Here is a 17,936-nt window from a genome sequence, read left to right as displayed (position 1 = left end):
AACAGGACGGGTGGCCTAAAAGCACCTAAAATGGAGTAAGGGGAAAAATATTAAATAATAAGAAAATTCCGATTATTCGTACATCACATCCGGAAGCCTTTATTTGTGAAAAAATGAAAACGAAACGAAAATCCGTGGTTTTCTAGAGTGGGGAGGGGTAAGGAAGATAAAAAATAAGAGCGTTAGTAAGAGCTCAGTAGTTTAACGTAAAAATTACGCTAAGTATCTATACATTATTGCGAAGAAATTTCTATATCTATACAATGATGTAGGACATCCCCCCCCCACGTTTTCGATGTGCTAGCCAAAACATCCTGATGGAAAGCAATATCAACACGCAATCTTACCGAGTATACCATAGAAAGAAAAATCATCTGTCAGTTTTAACACTTATATGCCTTTAACTAAAACAAATATAGCAAACAGTTCGTGGTAACGAACTGTCAGGAAGAAGCAAAACGGCTCAATAGTAACCGAAACTCTAAAAAACGGAATTTAGAGAATTGACTTATTATACTGATTCCAAATATACAATATTCATTAAGTTTAGTGTCACCCATCAAAGGCTATGAACGTGAGAAAATTTGCATGATTTTCTAAAAGATTGGAAACACCCTTTAAAAGTCAAGAATTTTAAGAATATTACGCCATCAGATTCAGCGTATCAGAGTAGAGATTTCAAGCCCCTATATTCAAAAATGTGGAATTTTATATATTTTGCCAGAACCAAGATAATGGAATTTTTTTTCAGGAATGATCGTATCAAACCAATGGTCCTCGAACATCGGGGGGATGCTCATTCGAACAGAAATTAAAAGTTCTTTTTAAATGACCAAAAAGATTGGATGGCAACTAGACCCCTTCAGGCCCCTTTTAACTCAAATCGTCCGATCAAAATTTAGATGTTACTATTTTGTTTCAACATAATTGAAAGGTCGAACAACTATCCTTTTGGGAACAACATGACACCCCACGGCCCCTGGGGAAAACTCCTTAAGTTATAAAATTTGCCCATGTTTAAGCAAAGTTTTTTGTTAATGGGAAGTTTGCATACATTTTTTGGGTGGAGGGTGATGAATTTTTTTCTGGGGGGATTTTTCATAAAGAAAATTTTCCAAGAGGAGGGAATTTTCCGGAGTGTGAACTATTCAGGGAGATAAATAAAAGTTCAAATAAGGATAAAATCCTTTTAATAGACAGTGTTTCACAAACAGTGATAGAAATTCACAAAAATACCAAATATTCGGTCACATATGCAGTGACCGTCATCAGTGGTAAGTAGCAACTATCTATTGAATTCCAGTCCTTTACTTTTTCTAGCAGCTTTCCAAGACAGATTACCAAGGCAGATTATCAGACAGGTTATTAGGAAAGGTTTTTTAGGGAAAGCTGTCAATCACCCATGTGTTATCAACAGTTCCATTTTTGAAGTCTGTGGAAACAGTTTGACGTGTTCGGTGAGATTACATTCCTTGGCGTTTGATAGACATTTGCAAAAAGGGGTAATTAGTGATTGGATAATTTTTTAACGTGAAATCTCTGAATAAAATATTTTTGGAGCATGTACTTGACGATGGATAAAAGGATTAAGGTGATTAGCAATTACGAGCAAGGATCCCCCCACTGGCTCCTGGCAGTAGGTCAATTTTGGAGGGAAAACTAAAATACTCAGAAAGTTCGTTTTGAATTTTTTTCATTGAAATGCAAGAGTTGGAATATTTCAGTAGTGTTTTGTTGTGCCTTACCTTGTCACAGTTACATTCTGTTGATTTTCATAGTTCATTTTGAATTTCTTTCATTGAAATGCAAGAGTTGGAAAATTTTAGTAGTGTTTTGTTGTGCTTTACCTTGTCACAGTTACATTCTCTTGATTTTTCGAAGTTCATTTTGAATTTCTGTATTGAAATGCAAGAGTTGGAATATTTCAGTAGTGTTTTGTTGTGCTTTACCTTGTCACAGTTACATTCTGTTGATTCTCATAGTTCATTTTGAATTTCTTTCATTGAAATGCAAGAGTTGGAATATTTCATTAGTGTTTTGTTGTGCTTTACCTTGTCACAGTTACATTCTCTTAATTTTTAAAAGTTCATTTTGAATTTCTTTCGTTGAAATGCAAGAGTTGGATTATTTAAGTAGTGACTTGTTGTGCTTTACCTTGTCACAGTTACATTCTCTTGATTTTTCTAGGTTCATTTTAAATTTCTGTCGTGAAATGCAAGAGTTGGAATATTTCAGTAGTGTTTTGTTGTGCATTACCTTGTCACAGTTACATTCTATTGATTTTCATAGTTCATTTTGAATTTCTTTCATTGAAATGCAAGAGTTGGAATATTTCAGTAGTGACTTGTTGTGCTTTACCTTGTCACAGTTACATTCTCTTGATTTTTGAAGTTCATTTTGAATTTCTGTCGTGAAATGCAAGAGTTGGAATATTTCAGTAGTGTTTTGTTGTGCTTTACCTTGTCAAAGTTACATTCTATTGATTTTCATAGTTCATTTTGAATTTCTTTCATTGAAATGCAAGAGTTGGAATATTTCAGTAGTGTTTTTTTTGTGCTTTACCTTGTCACAGTTAAATTTTCTTAATTTTTTCAAAGTTCATTTTGAATTTCTTTCGTGAAATGCAAGAGTTTGAATATTTCAGTAGTGTTTTGTCGTGGTTAACATTGTCACAGCTACATTCTAATGATATTTCAAAGTTCATTTTGGACTTCTTTCATTCAAATGCAAGAGTTGGAATATTTCAGTAGTGATTTGTTGTGCTTTACCTTATCACAGTTACATTCTCTTGATTTTCATAGTTCATTTTGAATTTCTTTCATTGAAATGCAAGAGTTGGAATATTTTAGTAGTGTTTTGTTGTGCTTTACCTTGTCAAAATTACATTCTCCTGATTTTTCGAAGTTCATTTTGAATTTCTGTCGTGAAATGCAAGAGTTGGAATATTTCAGTAGTGTTTTGTTGTGCTTTACCTTGTCACAGTTACATTCTGTGGATTTTCATAGTTCATTTTGAATTTCTTTCATTGAAATGCAAGAGTTGGAATATTTCAGTAGTGTTTTGTTGTGCTTTACCTTGTCACAGTTACATTCTCTTAATTTTTCAAAGTTCATTTTGAATTTCTTTCGTTGAAATGCAATAGTTGGAATATCTCAGTAGTGAATTGTTGTGCTTTACCCTGTCACAGTTACATTCTCTTGATTTTTCGATGTTCATTTTGAATTTCTTTCGGGACATGCAAGAGTTGGAATATTTCAGTAGGGATTTGTTGTGCTTTACCTTGTCACAGTTACATTCTGTTGATTTTCATAGTTCATTTTGAATCTCTTTCATTGAAATGCAAGAGTTGGAATATTTCAGTAGTGACTTGTTGTGCTTTACCTTGTCACAGCTACATTCTCTTGATTTTTCAAAGTTCATTTTGAATTTCTGTCGTGAAATGCAAGAGTTGGAATATTTCAGTAGTGATTTGTTGTGCTTTACCTTGTCATAGTTACATTCTTTTGATTTTCATAGTTCATTTTGAATTTCTTTCATTGAAATGCAAGAGTTGGAATATTTCAGTAGTGACTTGTTGTGCTTTACCTTGTCACAGTTACATTCTCTTGATTTTTCGAAGTTCTTTTTGAATTTATGTCGTTAAATGCAAGAGTTGGAATATTTCAGTAGTGATTTGTTGTGCTTTACCTTGTCACAGTTACATTCTATTGATTTTCATAGTTCATTTTGAATTTCTTTCTTTGAAATGCAAGAATTGGAATATTTCATTTGTGTCTTGTCGTGGTTTACCTTGTCACAGCTACATTCTCATGATTTTTCAAAGTTCATTTTGGATTTCTTTCATTGAAATGCAAGAGTTGGAATATTTCAGTAGTGATTTGTCTTGCTTTACCTTGTCACAGTTACATTTCTTGATTTTTCGAAGTTCATTTTGTATTTCTTTCGTGAAATGCAAGAGTTGGAATATTTCAGTAGTATTTTGTTGTGCTTTACCTTGTCAAAGTTACATTATGTTGATTTTCAAAGTTCAATTTGAATTTCTTTCATTGAAATGCAAGAGTTGGAATATTTCAGTAGTGTTTCGTGTTGGTTTACCTTGTCACAGTTACATTCTGTTAATCTTTCTAATTTCATTTTTAATTTCTTTCGTGATATGCAAGAATTGGAATATTTCAGTAGTGTCTTGCCGTGGTTTACCTTGTCACAGTTACATTCTCATGATTTTTCGAAGTTCATTTTGAATTTCTGTCGTAAAATATATGAATTGGAATTTTTCAGTAGTGACTTGTTGTGCTTTACCTTGTCACAGTTACATTCTCTTGATTTTTCTAAGTTCATTTTGAATTTCTGTCGTGAAATGCAAGAGTTGGGAAATTGGGGTCTTAGTCCACCAGCCTGAATGGAGGAAATCTACTAGCTTAATATTGGGGTCTTAGTCCACCAGCCTGAATGGTGGAAATCCACTAGCTCAGTATTGGGGTCCCAGTCCACCAGCCTGAACGGTGGAAATTTACTAACTCAGAATTGGGGTCTTAGTCCACCAGCCTGAATGGTGGAAATCCACTAGCTCAGTATTGGGGTCTTAGTCCACCAGCCTGAATGGTGGAAATCTACAGCTTTACCTTGTCACAGTTACATTCTCTTGATTTTTTGAAGTTAATTTTGATTTTCTGTCGTGAAAAGCAAGAGTTGGAATATTTCAGTAGTGTTTCGTTTTGCTTTTCCTTGTCACAGTTACATTCTGTTGATTTTCATAGTTCATTTTGAATTTCTTTCTTTGAAATGCAAGAGTTGGAATATTTCAGCAGTGTTTTGTTGTGCTTTACCTTGTCACAGTTACATTCTCTTAATTTTTCAAAGTTCATTTTGAATCTCTTTCGTGAAATGCAAGAATTGGAATATTTCAGTAGTGTCTTGTCGTGGTTTACCTTGTCACAGCTACATTCTCATGATTTTTCAAAGTTATTTTGAATTTCTGTCGTGAAATGCAAGAATTGGAATATTTCAGTAGTGACTTGTTGTGCTTTACCTTGTCACAGTTACATTCTCTTGATTTTTCGAAGCTCATTTTGAATTTCTGTCGTGAAATGCAAGAGTTGGAAAATTGGGGTCTTATTCCACCAACCTGAATGGTGGAAATCCACTAGCTCAGTATTGGGGTCTTAGTTCACCAGCCTGAATGGTGGAAATACACTAGCTCAGTATTGGGGTCCCAGTCCACCAGCCTGAACGGTGGAAATTCACTAGCTCAGAATTGGGGTCTTAGTCCACCAGCCTAAATGGTGGAAATCCACTAGCTCAGTATTGGGGTCTTAGTCCACCAGCCTGAATGTCGAAAATCCACTAGCTCAGTATTGGGGTCCCAGTCCACCAGCCTGAATGGTTGAAATTCACTAGCTCAAAATTGGGGTCTTAGTCCACCAGCCTGAATGGTGGAAATCCACTAGCTCAGTATTAGGGTCTTAGTCCACCAATCTGAATGGTGGAAATCCACTAGCTCAGTATTGGGGTCTTAGTTAACCAGCCTGAATGGTGGAAATCCACTAGCTCAGTATTGGGGTTTCAGTCCACCAGCCTAAATGGTGGAAATTCACTAGCTCAGAATTAGGGTCTTAGTCCACCAGCCTGAATGGTGGAAATTCACTAGCTCAGAATTGGGGTCTTAGTCCACCAGCCTGAATGGTTGAAATTCACTAGCTCAGAATTGGGGTCTTAGTCAGTGTTCAGATTGCAGCGTTGGGGTCCGACTATCTGGGCTTTATTTGTCAAGGCCTGAATGCTAAGCGACGGACATAACCTCGATTGGGACCCCATTTAGAAAATGGAAAACAAAAAACAAAATTGTATTGTTGGTATGTGTGTAGAGCATGGCATGGTTACCGCTAGGGCAACAGTCTAACCGTTGACGGTTTTAAGTATCCGTGAATAAGTTCTAAGGCAAGAGTGGAAGTTTGGACAAATTTTTGGAGGTGCCCACCTCAGCTGCCCAGAGTCTCAGGCAAGTGACCCTAAATTTGAAAAAGTGGAAATTGGCTCAGATTTTCTAAACTGAGCTGAGACAATGAATAGATACTATTGGGAAAGTGATTGGAGACGCTAGACATCCGTGAACAAGTGCTAAATTGAGAAAGGAATTTGGGACAATATTTGAGGGCGCCCATCCGCCCAGAGTCTCTGGCAGGTGACCTAAAAATTTTAAAAACACACAGAGACGACAGACACAACGAGACGACTCACACACAGAGAGGACAAACACACAGAAACGACAAATAGAGACGACACATGCACAGAGACGATACACACACACAGAGTCAACGCACACAGAGAGACGAGACATGCACACAATAATGACAAACACGCCTAGAGACGACACACACAAAGAGACGTCACACACACACACAGATACGAAACACACATAGAGACGACACACACATAGAGACAACACACACACACAGAGATAACATCCACACAGAGACAACACACACACAGAGACTACACACTCAAAGTGACGACTTACACATAGAGACGACACACACACACAGACGACACACAAAGAGAGACGACACACGTAGAGACACGACACACAAAGAGACGACACACACACACAGAGACGACAGACACATAATGACGACGAACACATAGAGACAACACACACACAGAGACGATACACATAGAGAGACTACACGCACACAGAGACGACAGACACACATAGACTAGACAAACAAAGATACGACACACTCACAGAGAGTACACACAAACAGAGATGACACACACACACACATACCACACACACAGAGAGACAAAACAGACATTGAGATGGCAGACACACAGATACGACACACCCACAGAGACGACACATGCACAGAGACAACATACACACACACAGAGTCCACTCACACACACAGAGAGGACAAACTTACAGAGACGACAGACACAAACAGACTAATCACACACAGAGAGGACAAACATACAGAAACAACACATAGAGACGACACATGCACAGAGACGATAAACACACACAGAGTCAACACATACAGATAGACGAGACACACACACAGAAATGACAAACACACATAGAGACGACACACACACAGAGACTTCACACACACACAGATACGAAAGACACACACAGACGACACACACATACAGAGAAGACACACACACAGAGACAACACACTCAAAGTGACGACTTACACATAGAGACGACACACACACAGAGACGACAAGCACACAGAAATGACACACACACACGTGTGTGTTTGTGTGTGTGTGTGTGTGTGTGTGTGTGTGTGTTTATTTTTGTGCTTGTTTGCGTTTTTTTTTGTGTTTTTTTGTGTTTGTTTGTTTTTGTTTGTTTGTGTGCGTTTTTTTGTGTTTGTGTGTGTGTATTTGTGTGTGTATGTCGTTTTTTCTGTTTTTGTGTGTGTGTGTGGGTGTGTGTGTTTGTGTGTGAGTGTGTGTGTGAATGTGTGTGTGTGTGTGTGTATGAGTGAGTGGTAAAGTCTGTGTGTGTGTGTGTTTGTGTGTTTGTGTATGTGTGTGTGTGTGTGTGTGTGTGTGTGTGTGTGTGTGTGTGTGTGTGTGTGTGTGTGTGTGTGTGTGTGTGTGTGTGTGTGTGTGTGTGTGTGTGTGTGTGTGTGTGTGTGTGTGTGTGTGTGTGTGTGTGTGTGTGTGTGTGTGTGTGTGTGTGTGTGTGTGTGTGTGTGTGTGTGTGTGTGTGTGTGTGTGTGTGTGTGTGTGTGTGTGTGTGTGTGTGTGTGTGTGTGTGTGTGTGTGTGTGTGTGTGTGTGTGTGTGTGTGTGTGTGTGTGTGTGTGTGTGTGTGTGTCGTGTGTTTGTGTGTGTGTGTGTGTGTGTGTGTCATCTCTATGTGAGTGTGTCGTCTCTGTTTTTGTGTCTTCTCTGTATATTTGTTGTCTCTATGTGTGTATCGTCTCTGTGTATGTGTAGTCTCTGTGTGTGTTTCGTCTCTGTGTGTGTGTGTTTGTCGTCTCTGTGTCTGCGTTGTCTCTATGTGTGTGTTTCATGTTTGTCTGTGTTTCATTTCTGTTTATGTTTCTTCTCCGTGTAGGAGTTGTCTCTTTGTGCATGTCTTATCGTTTCGTTCGTCCTCTCTTTGCATGAGTATGCTCTGTGTGTGTGTGTCGTCTCTGTGCGTGTGTCATCTCTTTGGGTGTTTCGTATCTGTGTATGTGTGTGTGTTGTCTCTGTGTGTTTGTCGTCTCTGTGTGCGTGTCGTCTCTCTATGCATTGTCGTCTCTGTGTGTGTGTCGTCTCTGTGTCTGTGTTGTCTCTATATGTGTGTCGTCTCTGTGTGTGTGTGTCGTTTCTGTGTGTTTGTCGTCTCTGAGTGTCTCGTCTCTATGCGTAAGTCGTAACTATGAGTGTGCCGTATCTGTGTGTGTTTCGTATCTGTGTGTGTGTGTTTGTGTCGTCTCTGTGTGGATGTTGTCTGTGTGTGTGTGTGTTGTCTCTATGTGTGTGGTTCGTCTCTATGTGTGTTTCGTATCTGTGTTTGTGTGAAGTCTCTTTGTGTGTGTCGTCTCTATGTGTGTTTGTTATTTCTGTGTGTGTGTGTGTCGTCTCTCTGTGTGTGTTGACTCTTTGTGTGTGTATCGTCTCTGTGCATGTGTCGTCTCTATGTGTCGTTTCTGTGTGTTTGTCCTCTCTGTGTGTGATTCGTCTCTTTGTATCTGTCGTCTCTGTGTGTTTGTCCTCTCTGTGTGTGTGAGTGGACATTGTGTGTGTGTGTATCGTCTCTGTGCATGTGTCGTCTCTGTGGGTGTTTCGTATCTGTGTGTCTGTCATCTCTATGTGCGTTTTGTCTCTATGTTTGTGTCATCTCTGTGGGTGTATTTCGTTTCTAAGTTTGTCTTTACACTATGTCTGTGTGTAGTCTTTGTGTGCTTTTCGTATCTGTTCGTGGTTCGTATCATTGTGTGTTTTGTCTCTTTGTGCGTGTCGTCTATGTATGTATGTTGTCTCTGTGTGATTGTCGTCTCTGTGTGTGTGTCATCTCTGTGTGTGTTTTGTATCTGTGTGTCTGTGTCGTCTCTGTATGTGTGTCGTCTCTCTATGTGTGTCGTCTCTGTGTGTTTGTCGTCTCTGTGTGTGTTTCATCTCTATGTGTAAGTCGTCACTTTGAGTGTGTCGTCTCTGTGTGTGTGTGTTGTCTCTGTGTGGATGTTGTCTCTGTGTGTGTGTGTTGTCTCTATGTGTCTGTCGTCCCTATGTGTGTTTCGTATATGTGTGTGTGTGACGTCTCTTTGTGTGTGTCGTCTCTATGTGTGTTTGTCATTTCTGTGTGTGTGTCTCGTCTCTCTGTGTGTGTTGACTCTGTGTGTGTGTATCGTCTCTGTGCATGTGTCGTCTCTATATGTCGTTTCTATGTGTTTGTCCTCTCTGTGTGTGATTCGTCTCTTTGTGTCTGTCGTCTCTGTGTGTTTTTTAAATTTTTGGGTCACCTGCCAGAGACTCTGGGTGGGTGGGAGCCCCCAAATATTGTCCCAAAGTCCTCTCTCAATTTAGCACTTCTTCACGGATGCCCAGCGTCTCCAATCACTTTCCCAATAGTATCTATTCATTGTCTCAGCTCAGTTTAGAAAATCTGAGCCAATTCCCACTTTTTCAAATTTACGGTCACTTGCCTGAGACTCTGGGCAGGTGAGGTGGGCACCTCCAAAAATTTGTCCCAACTTCCACTCTTGCCTTAGAACTTATTCACGGATACCTAAAACCGTCAACGGTTAGACTGTTGCCCTAGCGGTAACCGTGCCATGCTCTACACACATGCCAACAGTATATTTTGTTTTTTGTTTTCCATTTTCACAATGGGGTCCCAATCGAGATCATGTCCATCACTTAGCATTCAGGCCTTGACAAATAAAGCCCAGATAGTCGGACCCAAACGCTCCAATCTGAAGACTGATTAAGACCCCAATTCTAAGCTAGTGAATTTGAACCATTCAGGCTGGTGGACTAAGACCCCAATTCTGAGCAAGTGAATTTCCACCATTCAGGCTGGTGGACTAAGACCCTAATTCTGAGCTAGTGAATTTCCACCATTCAGGCTGGTGGACTGAGACCCCAATACTGAACTAGTTGATTTCCACTATTCAGGCTGGTGGCCTAAGACCCCAATACTGAGCCAGTGGATTTCCACCATTCAGGCTGGTGTACTAAGACCCCAATTTTGAGCTAGTGAATTTCCACCGTTCAGGCTGGCGGACTGGGACCCCAATACTGAGCTAGTGGACTTCCTCCATTCAGGCTGGTGGACTAAGACCCCAATTCTGAGCTAGTGCATTTCCACCATTCAGGCTGGTGGACTAAGACCCCAATTCTGAGCTAGTGAATTTCCACCGTTCAGGCTGGTGGACTGGAACCCCAATACTGAGCTAGTGGATTTCCACCATTCAGGCTGGTGGACTAAGATCCCAATACTTAGCTAGTGGATTTCCGCCATTCAGGCTGGTGGACTAAGACCCAAATTTTCCAACTCTTGCATTTCACGACAGAAATTCAAAATGAACTTCGAAAAATCAAGAGAATGTAACTGTGACAAGGTAAAGCACAACAAGTCACTACTGAAATATTCCAACTCTTGCATTTCACGACAGAAATTCAAAATGAACTTTGAAAAATCATGAGAATGTAGCTGTGACAAGGTAAACCACGACAAAACACTACTGAAATATTCCAATTCTTGCATTTCATGAAAGAAATTCAAAATGAACTTTGGAAAATTAGGAGAATGTAGCTGTGACAAGGTAAAGCACGACAAGACACTACTTAAATATTCCAACTCTTGAATTTAAATGATTTAAATTAAAAATGAAATCTTAAAATAAACATAATGTAACTGTGACAAGATAAAGCACAACAAAAAGCAACTGAAATATTCCCACTCTTGTATTCCACGACAGAAATTCAAAATGAACTTCGAAAAATTAAGAGAATGTAACTGTGACAAGGTAAAGCTGTGGATTTCCACCATTCAGGCTGGTGGACTAAGACTCCAATACTGAGCTAGTGGATTTCCACCATTCAGGCTGGTGGACTAAGACCCCAATTCTGAGCTAGTGAATTTCCACCGTTCAGGCTGGTGGACTGGGACCCCAATACTGAGCTAGTGGATTTCCACCATTCAGGCTGGTGGAGTAAGACCGCAATACTAAGCTAGTGGATTTCCACCATTCAGGCTGGTGGACTAAGTTCCCAATTTTCCAACTCTTGCATTTCACGACAGAAATTCAAAATAAACTTCGAAAAATCAAGAAAATGTAACTGTGACAAGGTAAAGCACAACAAGTCACTACTGAAATATTCCAACTCTTGCATTTCACGAAAGAAATTCAAAATTAACTTTGGAAAATCAAGAGAATGTAGCTGTGACATGGTAAACCACGACAAGAAACTACTTAAATATTCCAATTCTTGCATTTCACGAAAGAAATTCAAAATGAACTTTGAAAAATTAAGAGAATGTAACTGTGACAAGGTAAAGCACAACAAAACACTACTGAAATATTCCAACTCTTGCATTTCAATAAAAGAAATTCAAAATGAGCTATGAAAATCAAGAGAATGTACCTTTGACAAGGTAAAGAACAACAACACACTACTGAAATATTCCAACTCTTGTATTTCAAGACAGAAATTCAAAATGAAATTCGAAAAATCAATAGAATGTAACTGTGACAAGGTAAAGCACGACAAGACACTACTGAAATATTCCAACTCTTGCATTTCAACGAAAGAAATCCAAATTTAACTTTGAAAAATCATGATAATGAAGCTGTGACTAGGTAAACCACGACAATACACTACTGAAATATTCCGATTCTTGCATTTCACGAAAGAAAATCAAAATGAACTTTGAAAAAATTAAGAGAATGTAACTGTGACAAGGTAAAGCACAACAAAACACTACTGAAATATTCCAACTCTTTCATTTCAATGAAAGAAATTCAAAATGAACTATGAAAATCAATAGAATGTAACTGTGACAAGGTAAAGCACAGCAAAACACTACTGAAATATTCCAACTCTTGCATTTCACGACAGAAATTCAAAATGAACTTCGAAAAATCAAGAGAATGTAACTGTGACAAGGTAAAGCACAACAAGTCACTACTAAAATATTCCAACTCTTGCATTTCAATGAAAGAAATTCAAAATGAACTATGAAAAACAAAAGAATGTAACTGTGACAAGGTAAAGCACAAAAAAACACTACTGAAATATTCCAACTCATGCATTTTACGAAAGAAATTCAAAATGAACTTTGAAAAATCAAGAGAATGTAACTGTGACAAAGTAAAGCCCAACAAGACATTACTGAAAAATTCAAGGTTTTGCATTTCACGAAATAAATCCAAAATGAACTTTGAAAAATTAAGAAAATATAACTGTGACAAGGTAAAGCAAAACAAACACTACTGAAATATTCCAACTCTTGCATTTCAATGAAAGAAATTCAAAATGAACTATGAAAATCAACAGAATGTAACTGTGACAAGGTAAAGCACAACAAAACACTACTGAAATATTCCAACTCTTGCATTTCATGACAGAAATTCAAAATGAACTTCGAAAAATCAGGAGAATGTAACTGTGACAAGGTAAAGTACAACAAAACACTACTGAAATATTCCAACTCTTGCATTTCAATGAAAGAAATTCAAAATGAACTATGAAAATCAACAGAATGTAACTGTGACAAGGTAAAGCACAACAAAACACTACTGAAATATTCCAACTCTTGCATTTCAATGAAAGAAATTCAAAATGAAATATGAAAATCAAAATAATGAAACTGTGACAGGGTAAAGCACAACAAAACACTACTGAAATATTCGAACTCTTGCAATTCACGACAGAAATTCAAAATGTACTTCGGGAAATCAAGAGAATGTAACTGTAACAAGGTAAAGCACAACAAAACACTACTAAAATATTCCAACTCTTGCATTTCAACGAAAGAAATTCAAAATGAACTTTGAAAAATCATGAGAATGTAGCTTTGACAAGGTAAACCACGACAAGACACTACTTAAATATTCCAATTCTTGCATTTCACGAAAGAAATTCAAAATGAACTTTGAAAAAATTAAGAAAATGTAACTGTGACAAGGTAAAGCACAACAAAAAACTACTGAAATATTCCAACTCTTGCATTTCAATGAAAGAAATTCAAAATGAACTATGAAAATCAATAGAATGTAACTGTGACAAGGTAAAGCACAACAAAACACTACTGAAATATTCCAACTCTTGTATTTCACGACAGAAATTCAAAATGAACTTCAAAAAATCAAGAGAATGTAACTGTGACAAGGTAAAATACAACAAGTCACTACTGAAATATTCCAACTCTTGCATTTCAACGAAAGAAATTCAAAATGAACTTTGAAAAATTAAGAGAATGTAACTGTGACAATGTAAACCACAACAACACACTACGGAAATATTCCAGCTCTTGCATTTCAAGGAAAGAAATTCAAAAAGAACTGTGAAAATCAACAAAATGTAACTATGACAAGGTAAAGCACAACAAAACACAACTGAAATATTCCAACTCTTGCATTTCACGACAGAAATTCAAAATGAACTTCGAAAAATCAGGAGAATGTACCTGTGACAAGGTAAAGCACAACAAAACACTACTAAAATATTCCAACTCTTGCATTTCAATGAAAGAAATTCAAAATGAACTATGAAAATCAACGGAATGTAACTGTCACAAGGTACAGCACAACAAAACACTACTGAAATATTCCAAATCTTGCATTTCACGACAGAAATTCAAAATGAACTTCGAAAAATCAAGAGAATGTAACTGTGACAAGGTAAAGCTGTGGATATCCACCATTCAGGCTGGTGGACTAAGACCCCAATACTGAGCTAGTGGATTTCATTCAGGCTGGTGGATTAGGACCCCAATACTAAGCTAGTGGATTTCCACCATTCAGGCTGGTGGACTAAGACCCCAATTTTCCAACTCTTGCATTTTACGACAAAAATTCAAAATGAAATTCGAAAAAACATGAGAATGTAAATATCACAAGGTAAAGCACGACAAATCACTACAAAAATATTTCAATTCTTGCACTTTGCTAAAGAAATTAAAAATGAACTTTTTAAAATTAAGGGAATGTAACAGTGACAAGTTAAAACACAACAAAACACTACTTAAATACTCCGAATCTTGCATTTCAACTAAATCAATTCAAAATTAGAATTGAAAAACAACACAATCTAACTGTGACACGGTAAATGCATAACAACACCCTACTGAAATATACCAACTCTTGCATGTTTTGACATATATTCAAAATGAAATTCGAAAAATTAAGAGAATGTAACTGTGACAAGGTAAACCACGACAAGTCACTACAGAAATATTCCAACTCTTGCATTTCAATGAATGAAATCCAAAATGAACTTCGAAAAATCATGAGAATGTAGCTGTGACAAGGTAAACCACGACTAGACACTACTGAAATATTCCAATTCTTGCATTTCTCGAAAGAAATTCAAAATGAACTTAAGAAAATATCTTAAGAAAATCTTAAGAAAATATTATGCTATTGTCATTTAAATTAGCTTTGTTAGAAATGTTTTCCAATATCAAATAGTTTAGGAAGTTAAAATAGTTTGTTTTTAAATCATAGTTTAGATAGATCATTACGTTTATCTACAATTTTTAATTTTTTTTGAAGGATTTCTAATTTATACCAGGCTACTACTCTAATTGTGATTCAGAACTAGTCTGGAAATTTATTCCTGTTTCATGTAGTGCATGGTATGCATGCAATGCAATTTTTTCCTCTTTCAATGCCTAAGAATGTGAAGTCACTCGTATGAAAAATATCTTTCGAAAATAAAGCTCTAAACGAATTTTCCTAAACTCGTGACTTGCCTGCGTCATCTTTGGCCAGAAAATATTAGTGTGCCAATTTTCAGAAAAAAAAACAACTAGGCTATCTAACCAAAAAACATCGAATCATTTTCGAGAAAAAATGAAAATATTACTCGTTGAAGGAGAGTAGATATAGAATATATCTACTAGAACACAGAAATATAGAACATAGGAATATATCTACTAGAACACAGAAAAGAAGCGACGGAAAAATTACCAAACTCTTTTCCAATCTTTGATGAAGTCGTTTTGACTCTGATGAGCATAAATATCCTATATTCTTAAAACAAAACTACATTGTATGATTACCATTAACCGTTGTCATTTTCCAATGGCAGTGATTGCAAGTCTTCGTTTATTTCAAGTACTATCCTCTCCACGAAAACCTTCAAGTCAGACCTCCTAATTTCACAAGCTGCGACAACTTCTGAATTATCAGGTGAGTTTTCAGAAGCAATGTTCTTCAGATATTTATTTACAATTAGGCTTAAAGCCAAAAAAAGATGCCACAATGGTTAGTTGCAACCATTTCTGGTACAGTGGACGTTCCTACAGCGCTAATCATTAATGTGTTTAGTAGCATTTGGCATTCAGATGGTGTCTCATATACTGGACCCCCGTTCATGCAATAAACATCTTAGTGAATGTTGTCGTTCAAGCCAATTTTACTACAAATTTTACTACTCACCTTGCATTGAGGGGAATCAAGTGCCAAATTTATTACCATTCGGGCCAACCAATGGAGATCTTCCAGCTAACCCTGGCATGTTTGCATGGTCTTTTATTATCATTATACCACCAATATTGTAATTGGACAATAAACCACCATCAGTATTGCTACTGATCAAACGCTCAGCTCCTATTAAATGCAAGACTCGCATTGCTAAAGCGCTAAAGAGCCAAAAATAATTCCTATCTGGCACCTGTACTTCGTTTTAGATAATAAAAAATCAGCAATAGCTTTGATTTCATCATAACTAAGAGGGGATTTTTTAACAGCATGAGTTTTTATCACCTTGAATATCTCCTATTTTATTCTCATTCCCATTAAAATCTTCACCGTTACTGCTGGAGGGTTCTGAAGAGCTGTCACTGCTGGGAGCACTAGATTTGATAGCATCTTCACCGTTGCTGCAGGAGTATTCCAAATATCTGCCAATTATTTTACACTCATTCCTTTTACATTCTTCACCGTTACTGCTGGAGGATTCCGAAGAACTGTCACGTTTTATCACCTTAATCAATCTGTTTCATTATAAGTCGACAGCACAATTTACCAAAAAAAAATCTGAATTTACATCAGTAAAATGTTTTTTTCAATCGTTTGAAGAACAGTAGCATTGTTAAGGTTATATTTGTATAGGTTGAAGTTATGTGATGAAATAAGGAAATTATGAGTTGTTTTAAAAAACATGCCAAAGTTTTTCATCATCTTAATCAGTAAACTATTATCAAGGCAAGTGAAGAATTTTTTGTTTACACTAATAATAAAAATGAAGTGATATACTTAAACCACATATCCGGTCTTTGTAAATCAGACTGCACAAGTGTTTTGTTGGTATTTCAGTTTCAAATTGAATTTTTTCGCGAACAACAGGCCATAATAACTTAAACTTTAAAATGTGTTTTTAATTTACTTGGTTAAATTTCGGGATTGTAATTTTGATACAACCGATTTGAAATTTTGATAAAAAAAATTTATGTGTGTGTTGTATCTAGCTTTTTTTCTTTAAGGTTATTCGAAATCACAGTTACCATTCTTGAATAATCTTGAAATGACAATATTTTTTCACTTGAAAAAAGATTCAAGGTCATAGGGCTGCCTGTCATAGGGCTGCCTATAATGTTCCAGTTGGAAGTGTTCCGACTTGGAAGTGCACTTTAGCGATCCGGGTCTTGCACTTAATGGGAGTTAATAGATTGATCATTAGGAATGCTGCTGGTTGTTGAATGTCCAATCACAGAATTGGCTACATAATTATAATAAAAGACCATATGAGCATGCCAGGGTTAGCTTAAAGATCTCCTTTGGTTGGCACAAACAATAATGAATTTGGCACTCGATTCCTCTCAATGCAAGGTACGTACAATAAAAAACATTGTAAATATGCATTACAAATTGGTACAGAAATTCGCTAGAAGAACAATATTCATGAAGCTGTTTATTGCATAAATGGTAGTCCAGTATGTGAGATACCACCTAAATACTGAATGCTACTAAATACAATAAATTTTAATGCTTTAGGAATGTCCATTGTATCAGAAGTGGTTGCAGCTCGATACATATGGTTTTTTTTTTTGCTTTCAGCCTTATTTCAAACAAATGTGTGATGAATATTGATTCTGAAAATTCATCTAATCATTCAGAAGTTGTCGCAGCTTGTGAAAGTTGGAAGTCTGACTTGAAGGTTTTCGTGGAGAGGATAGTACTTGAAATAAACGAAGACTTGCAATCACTGCCATTGGAAAATGACAAAGGTTAATGGTAATCATGCATTACGTTTATGTTTTGAGAATAACAAGGATTTAGGCTCATCATAGTCCATAACAAGTCAAACAAAGATTCTAAAAGAATTTAGTAATATATGCCTTGCTTTTTTTCTATGTCCTATATATCTACTCTCTTTAAACGAGCAATAATTGTGTAATATCAATTTTATCATTTGCTATCATTTTATTCATGGCAAACTTTCTCTCATTGTAGCTCTATAAAGTAGGGTAGAACCACTTCTTTCGTACTACGTTTGAAATAGGCTTAGCAAAAAGGGTACTCAAGTAGTTTCATATTAAAATAAAAGTTCAAAATAGGGATAAAATCCTTTTTAATAGACAGTGTATAGAAATTCATAAAAATACCTTGGTATTTTTGCTAATTACTATACACTGTCTATTAAAAAGGATTTTACACCTATTTTGAACTTTTATTTTATCGTCATGGAAAGGCAGTTTGGTCTCCGAAATTATCTAAGTTTTATATTAGCTACAACTAATAAGGAGCTGCTCACCTAAATTTT

At 36.7% G+C, this 17,936-nt stretch overlaps 2 pseudogenes; one reads left to right on the top strand and one right to left on the bottom strand.

Annotated features, from left to right (window-relative positions):
- Window positions 1-15,233: 15,233 nt before the first annotated feature.
- On the bottom strand, window positions 15,234-16,263 carry LOC148952674 (purine nucleoside phosphorylase-like; annotated as a pseudogene).
- Window positions 16,264-16,334: 71 nt separating this feature from the next.
- On the top strand, window positions 16,335-17,405 carry LOC148952673 (purine nucleoside phosphorylase-like; annotated as a pseudogene).
- The last annotated feature ends 531 nt before the right edge of the window (window positions 17,406-17,936 follow it).

Source organism: Artemia sp. Qi Xiang Cuo, chromosome 4, assembly GCF_049724085.1.
Source record: "Artemia sp. Qi Xiang Cuo chromosome 4, ASM4972408v1, whole genome shotgun sequence".
In the NCBI taxonomy this organism is placed as follows: domain Eukaryota; kingdom Metazoa; phylum Arthropoda; class Branchiopoda; order Anostraca; family Artemiidae; genus Artemia; species Artemia sp. Qi Xiang Cuo.
Note: the sequence above shows the minus strand (reverse complement) of the source record. Positions and strands in the feature narration are given on the sequence as shown.